Source organism: Silene latifolia, chromosome 8 (genome assembly GCF_048544455.1).
Source record: "Silene latifolia isolate original U9 population chromosome 8, ASM4854445v1, whole genome shotgun sequence".
NCBI lineage: Eukaryota > Viridiplantae > Streptophyta > Magnoliopsida > Caryophyllales > Caryophyllaceae > Silene > Silene latifolia.
The window spans coordinates 12,730,178-12,736,881 of NC_133533.1; the positions used below are offsets into that span (position 1 = coordinate 12,730,178).

At 40.5% G+C, this 6,704-nt stretch overlaps 1 non-coding gene across 1 annotated transcript; it reads right to left on the minus strand.

Annotated features, from left to right (window-relative positions):
• Positions 1-620: 620 nt before the first annotated feature.
• LOC141597823 (small nucleolar RNA R71) lies at positions 621-727 on the minus strand. The gene has a single exon (XR_012523037.1). It is a non-coding gene; the product is annotated as a small nucleolar RNA R71 (small nucleolar RNA).
• Positions 728-6,704: the final 5,977 nt, after the last annotated feature.

Consider the following 6,704-nt stretch of genomic DNA (forward strand, 5'->3'; position numbering starts at 1 on the left):
ACCAAGCTTTGCTCTTTGACTCCGACCCCGAAAGGCTTTTTAGAGCCTTAAGGAATAGGACCATTGCAAGGGTTAGAACCTCTTCTCAAGCAACCATAAACCAAGCAAATTCACCCACCCAACCTCTCTTTGAAAACACAACACAACAACAACCAAACAACACCATTGATCACCCCCTAGAAAATCCTTTCTACAATTTCCAACTCCCAAATACTCCACCTCAAACACCACCCCCTCATATACCAAATCTACCACCAATGGCTTTACGTGACCATAACCGTCCTAACCACAATGATGCTTGTGACCCTATCAATTTTGGCACCTTGGCCCCAAACAACTTTGAAATGCATCCCGCCCAAGTCGGGTTAATTGAGAAGGACTTGTTCGGGGGTCATATTGAAGAGGATGCCCATGCTCATCTCCGGAAGTTTAAGAGGAAAGTTTCAATGATGAAGAAGAATGGGGTGTCCGAAGACACCTTGAGAATGATGTTGTTCCCGTTTTCATTGACGGGCAAAGCGGACCGATGGTTGAACATCCACCCACCGGATACTTTCACTACTTGGGATGCTTTGGCTAAAGCATTCATGGCCAAGTATTACCCTTCCTCCAAGACCGCGATGCTCCGTAATGAGATCCATACGTTCCAACAAGAGGATGGGGAGTCTTTGGGTGAAGCTTGGGACCGTTATCAAGACTTGATAGCAAGTTGCCCCCACCATGGAATACCGGAATGGTACATCACTCAAACATTCTTCCAAACTTTGCTACCGAGGACTAAGGAGATGGTAAATGCCTCCGCGGGGGGAGGATTTGATCACTTGAGTGATGAATAGGGCACGGCATTGATCAAGAAAATGGTAGATTCGGAAGCAAACTATGGTTCTAGAGGAAACATGCTAAGAAGGAATGGGAAGTTTCCTAAGGAAAACTCCTCCAACTCCGAGACAAATGCCAAGCTCGACTTACTCACAAAACAATTTGAGAAGTTTCAAAGAAATCAAGTGCACCAAGCCGCAACCTCACATGGGGCACCCATGGAAAAAGTGGCTCAAGTCTCAAGTTGTGAACTTTGTGGAGGAAGTGGTCACACATATGACTTGTGTGCCAACAATTACAACAACTTTGATGGGAACAATGTGCAAGAGGTGAATGCTTTCCAAGAATTTAACAATTTTTCCAACCGTCCACCTAGACCCTCATTCAACAACAACCAAGGATCCAACCAAAACTTTGCCAACCAATCTCAAGCATACCAAGATTATAGGGGTAACCAAGGGAACCAAGGTAATCAAAACTTTTACCAAGGAAACCAAGCTAACCAAGGGTTTGGCCAAGGATTCAATCAATGGAACAACAACAATGGGTTCAATCAAGGATACAACAATAATCAAAGGTACAACCAAGGGCAAAATCAAGGGTTCAATCAAGGGTACCAAGGGAACAACCAAAATTCTAACTTTAAAGATCAAGGATATGGTTTTTCTCTTCCAATTTCCAACCAACCTTTCAACCAAGAGCCACCACCCCAAGCAAGCAATACCATGGGAGATGATAAATATGAAAACTTGGTGAAGTTGATAGGGGATTTGGCAAGTAATACCCAACAACAAATCAAGAGTCTTGAAGCTAAAGTGGCTTCCCAAGCTCTCATGAGTTCTCAAAAACCACCGGGTGTATTTCTAAGACAAGGGCAAAATCCAAGAGACCCTATGAAGGCAAAGGAAGTTAATGCTATCATGGTTGGAGTTGAAGAGGAAAGAGAAGAGTCATTTGATTTGCCAAGTCAAGAGGAGTTATCTTACACTACTCCCTTTTCCATGGCTATGGAAACATTCCAAGAAGTTGACCGTGAGCCCGAAAAAGAGAGCATAGAAGACTATGTGCTTGAGCAAATAATGACAATTCATGGTACAAGCTTGGATGTTGAAGTTGACAACCCGGGTAAGGGAGAGATGATTATGACTTCACCAACCACTATGAGTGAAGAATTTGTGCTTGAAGAAATTGTGAAATCACCAAATGTGATGGTAGAAGTTGAGAAGAACCCGGAAAAGGAAGATATGGTGATGGTAGAAGAGCACTCTTTGGCCAAGCAAAAAGAAGTCATTTCTAGAAGAGTGGACATTAGTAGCCATGAGGTTGATGCCTCAAGTGAGAAGTGCAATGTGGTCAAATCTAAAGAAATCCCCATCAAACTTGATGACCCCGGGAGTTTCTCAATTCCATGTACCGTTGGTGACCAAAAGGTGGATAGTGCTTTGTGTGACTTAGGGGCAAGTGTGAGTGTCATACCACTTGCCCTTGTGAAGAGGTTGAATATTTCAAGCTTAGCCCGCACTTCCATTACAATCAAACTTGCCGATGGAACAATCAAATCTCCAAATGGGATTCTCAAGGATATCATGGTTCAAGTTGGTAAGCTTTCAATTCCTACCGATTTTGTTGTATTGGACATCCCTATGGGAAGACGCTCTCGTGTCATTCTTGGTAGGCCATTCTTGGCCACGGGAGGAGCTATCATAGATGTCAAAGAGGGAAGATTGTCATTCAAAGTCCGGGAGGAAAAAGTTGAATTCAAGCTACCACATGCTTCAAGGAAAACCGTGGTTCAAAACATGTTTGCCGTGGAAACATTAGAACTCCATGAGAATGAAGATGAGAACATGGAGCTCTTAATTTCTTGTGAGCCGAAAGTTGATGATGAACCACCGGATAAGTTCCTTGAAGAAGAAGTGAATGTTAAAGATAAGTGTGGGGAAATGGGCAAGACTTGGGAAACCGAGTTCAATTCTAGCACCAATGCCCCTCCAAAATCAAAACCGGGAATTGAAAAGAAGAAGCCAAAAAGATGGAGGAAGAGATCGAAAGGAAAAAGGGTATGTGACCCTAATGTTGACAAAGAGACTAAGGAAAAGTTTGAAGAAGAAGTGAACCGAAAATGGCAAGAGATTCAAGATGCCATGAGTAAGTTACATGATTTGATGATGAAGACCAAGGGTTCGTGTGTTGTTGACTCTTGTGTTGAAGGTGGAAGGTTGATGGGATCTCGAGATATTGATCCCGGTTGAATGAAGACTTTTGAATGAAGAGGTTTGGTGGAGTTACTTAAGAACCACCGCAATGTATATATTCTCCTTCTCTTTATTTAAGTTTTTACCGCATTTTGCATTTAGTGACATGATCCGATAAGGAGCTAATCTAAATTAGCTCTCTTTGCATTCATATAGTATAGCTTGCATCGTATTTCAATATTGCATATAGATTAGATCATGCATTGCATGCTTATTTGAAAATCACTAAAAACCGAAAAATCAAAAATCAACAAAAACATGTATTTCATTTCCGAATTTCCTCCACACATTTATTTCCATTGGAAATATGTAAATAAATAAGTCTGGGGAGGAAATTCCATCATTTTAAAAATATAAAAACATGTTATTTATTTTCAAATATTCAAAAATCCAAAAACATGTTATTTATTTTCAAATATTCAAAAAAAAATCCAAAAACATGTTCTTTAATTTCGAAAAATTCAAAAACCACCAAAAATATGTTGCTTATTTTTCCTATTCTCTCCCTCTACTTTGTTCCATTGAGGACAATGTAAATTTCAAGTGTGGGGAGGGAAATATCCACTTTGTGAATATTTGTTTGCACCTTTAAATTTGATAAAAATTCAAAAAATGCCTAAAAATTGAAAAATTTCAAAAATTCCAAAAATTTTGCATTGTATATATATGTTTGTCTAACAAGTGGCGCAGGCACATACGGGACATTTGAGGCATTAGGAGACTAGAAGACCGCTCGGTTTAATCTTTCCTATCTATTTCTCCTTTACTATTCTTTTCCTTTATATTGTTGGATATATGGAGGAGGATGGGCTATGTTGATGAGGATGTTCCATTTTGGAACTTGGTGTGTGTGCTTACGTGCTGCTAGGTTTAGATAATTGTTACATGTTTACCTTATGTTCATTTCAATTTCTTGCATGCATTTGTCTCACATGTATTTATGTGTTGTGTTTCCTTTTTGTTGCATTGAGTTTGTATATAAAGTTTTGAACAAAATGTGGTCTAGGGAGGGATTATGATACCCCAATGATGATTTATGTCTTGACCGTGCCTTCCCCCTCCCCATGGCTCGCACCCGTGTCACATGGTTAGCATATGGGAAAAAGGGCATGTCCACCAAGTTTTGGCCGCCTTGTGAGACCGAGAGGACCGTAGGCTAGACCTAGACCTCGACCTAACTACTCAAATGTGAGGATTAGAGCCTCCTAGGGTCGGTGCATTCATACCCGACCCCCACTTAGGATAGTGAGTAGGTCTCCTCGCGAGACGTGTTATGTCTAGACGCATAAGTGTGTCATTCCGTCCTTAGGCCATGATTTGCATTTCATTTTTTGTGCACAAGTCATGAAATGAAATTTGTTTTCACATGCATATGAACCTCACATAGCCAAATTGCCTTGTTTTGTCCCTTCCATTATCTCCCTTTTTGATTCACCCCCTTTGAGCCTCAACCTATTCATTTGGCAAACTCACTAAAATAGCTACATCCCATAACCACCCTTCCTTGATCAAGAATTGGTCGGTTTTGTAGTAGTGTTGTAGGAGGTGATTTGGGTCATAGTGGTGGATAGTATACATATCCACTTGGGTCGAAATTTGGTACGCATTTGGCATTGTATATAATTAAGAGGTTTTGAAAAAAGAAATGAAAAACAAAATAGAAAAGTGAAAAAGTTGTGAAAAATTCAAAAAAAGAGTTGGTTGTTTTGTATATATTTGTGTCAAAAGAAGAAAAGGCAAGCAACACCCCTCCTCATCATTAAACGGGGTAGAAAGAGCCGTTGCTAAATAAAGGGGCAATCTGATGTTTTTCCAAAATGAGTCGGGTTTACACAATTTTTGCAAGACTTGAGAAACCGAGTCTTTGTTAGGGTGTAGACGTTACCATTTGTTGAAATAAGAGGAGTACTTTCAAAGTTTTTCCAATTTGAGTTGGGTTTATGCAATTTTTGCATAGTTTTGGTGATCCATGCTATGTTAGGGCATAGACGTGTCTCATGTGTTGCAATAAGGAAATGGATGTGATGTGTCGACAATTCTTGATTTGAACTCCACATGTCCAAACGGTGCTTGCACCAATCCCGTTCCGTCCTACTCCTTAGCCCCATTACAACCCTTATTTCATGGCTTGCGCATTGTTACATTTTGCATCTCATTTGGACATAGGACTGTTTTACACATTAGATTGCGGACACGTTCTCACGAGTCGTAGTAGGAGAGTGTTTGGCTACTTTTTGTACAAAAACACCCGGTCTTTAAATGAGTGACGAGTGAAATCCGTGAGGTTGTCGATGGTCTAAGTCCCCTTAGCCATGGGTCTCTTTTGGTTGAATCTTGCGCGTGTCATGTCATTCTTGGAGGGCTAGCCTTGCTTCCCCTTTTCCCCGCCTTAGAATGTGTTTCTTTGGCTTTTGTGAACATATTTGGGTTGCTTGTGCCACGTTTAGGGAGTTGGCACCTCATTGAGATTTTGAGACGGTTTCACCTAACCTAGACCTTTCAATTTTGAAGCAAAACGGCCGCTTAGATGAGGAAAGCGGTTTGACTTTTTGATTGATGCATCTTATGATTGATTACGTGCTTAAATGTTGGATGTGTCAAAAATTTTCCGCAAGCCCCCACTTGCCTTGCATCGGAATGCATACCTCATTGTGTTTTGGTGTGAGTTGAAGGGACGGAGGAGGCCCGTTAATTGCCTTTCATCGGATTTTATTAGTTTAGCTAGTCCTTTTATATTACGGGTCTTAATTTATTTAATGAGCTTACTCGAGGACGAGTAAGGTTTAAGTGTGGGGAGGTTTGATGAGTAGTAATTTAGTGTCGTCTTACCCATGATTTCATCTTATTTTAACTCGATTTTGTGCGCTTAAATGATTAAATAGCTCATTTATTTACTAATTTATAATAATTAGTCGTTGTAGTCATATTTATTAATTAGTCGGATATTTATTTATTATTATTATTATTAATATTACTTTATTATAATAATTTGTAGGTAAGGCAAAATAACGAAGAGGAAATTCGGGTTAGAACAAATCGAGATGGAATTGAGATGGGTCAAATACGAAGTATAGCATTAATCAAATGTAGCAAAGTCAACTTTGACTTGGACGCATATTCACTGTAACCAGGACATTGCTAATCATCCTCACCTCCAACCTCCATTACCATCAAGCATAGTAAATGCAGACGAACTGAAGAACAAGCATCACTGACAATTTCCCCAATAATTTCAACTAGACCAAACTTTACAGCTACTCAAGCCGGAACCGAAAACCCGATTCTGAGCTCACCTTCGTCACCAACATCTCAATTCAACAGCAGGAGCTCATCTTCCATCACCATAGCTGCCTAGAATCGAGCTCCAACTTCCGTCATCAAATCAAGCCACGCAACCCAATTCAATTCCCCACTCCGTCAAACCCGTCACCCTGCATTCCATCCTTCTCTGTGCACCAACCTGCTCCCCTGCTTCCACACACCACCTGACTTCGACACAAGTCAAACCCATCAACCTGCAATTCATCATCATCACCAACTCAACAACAACCTTCATCACCATTATCAATCAATTCAATCCTCGACCCAGAAATCCGACAACAAACACAAATCAAGCCACCATCCATCCTT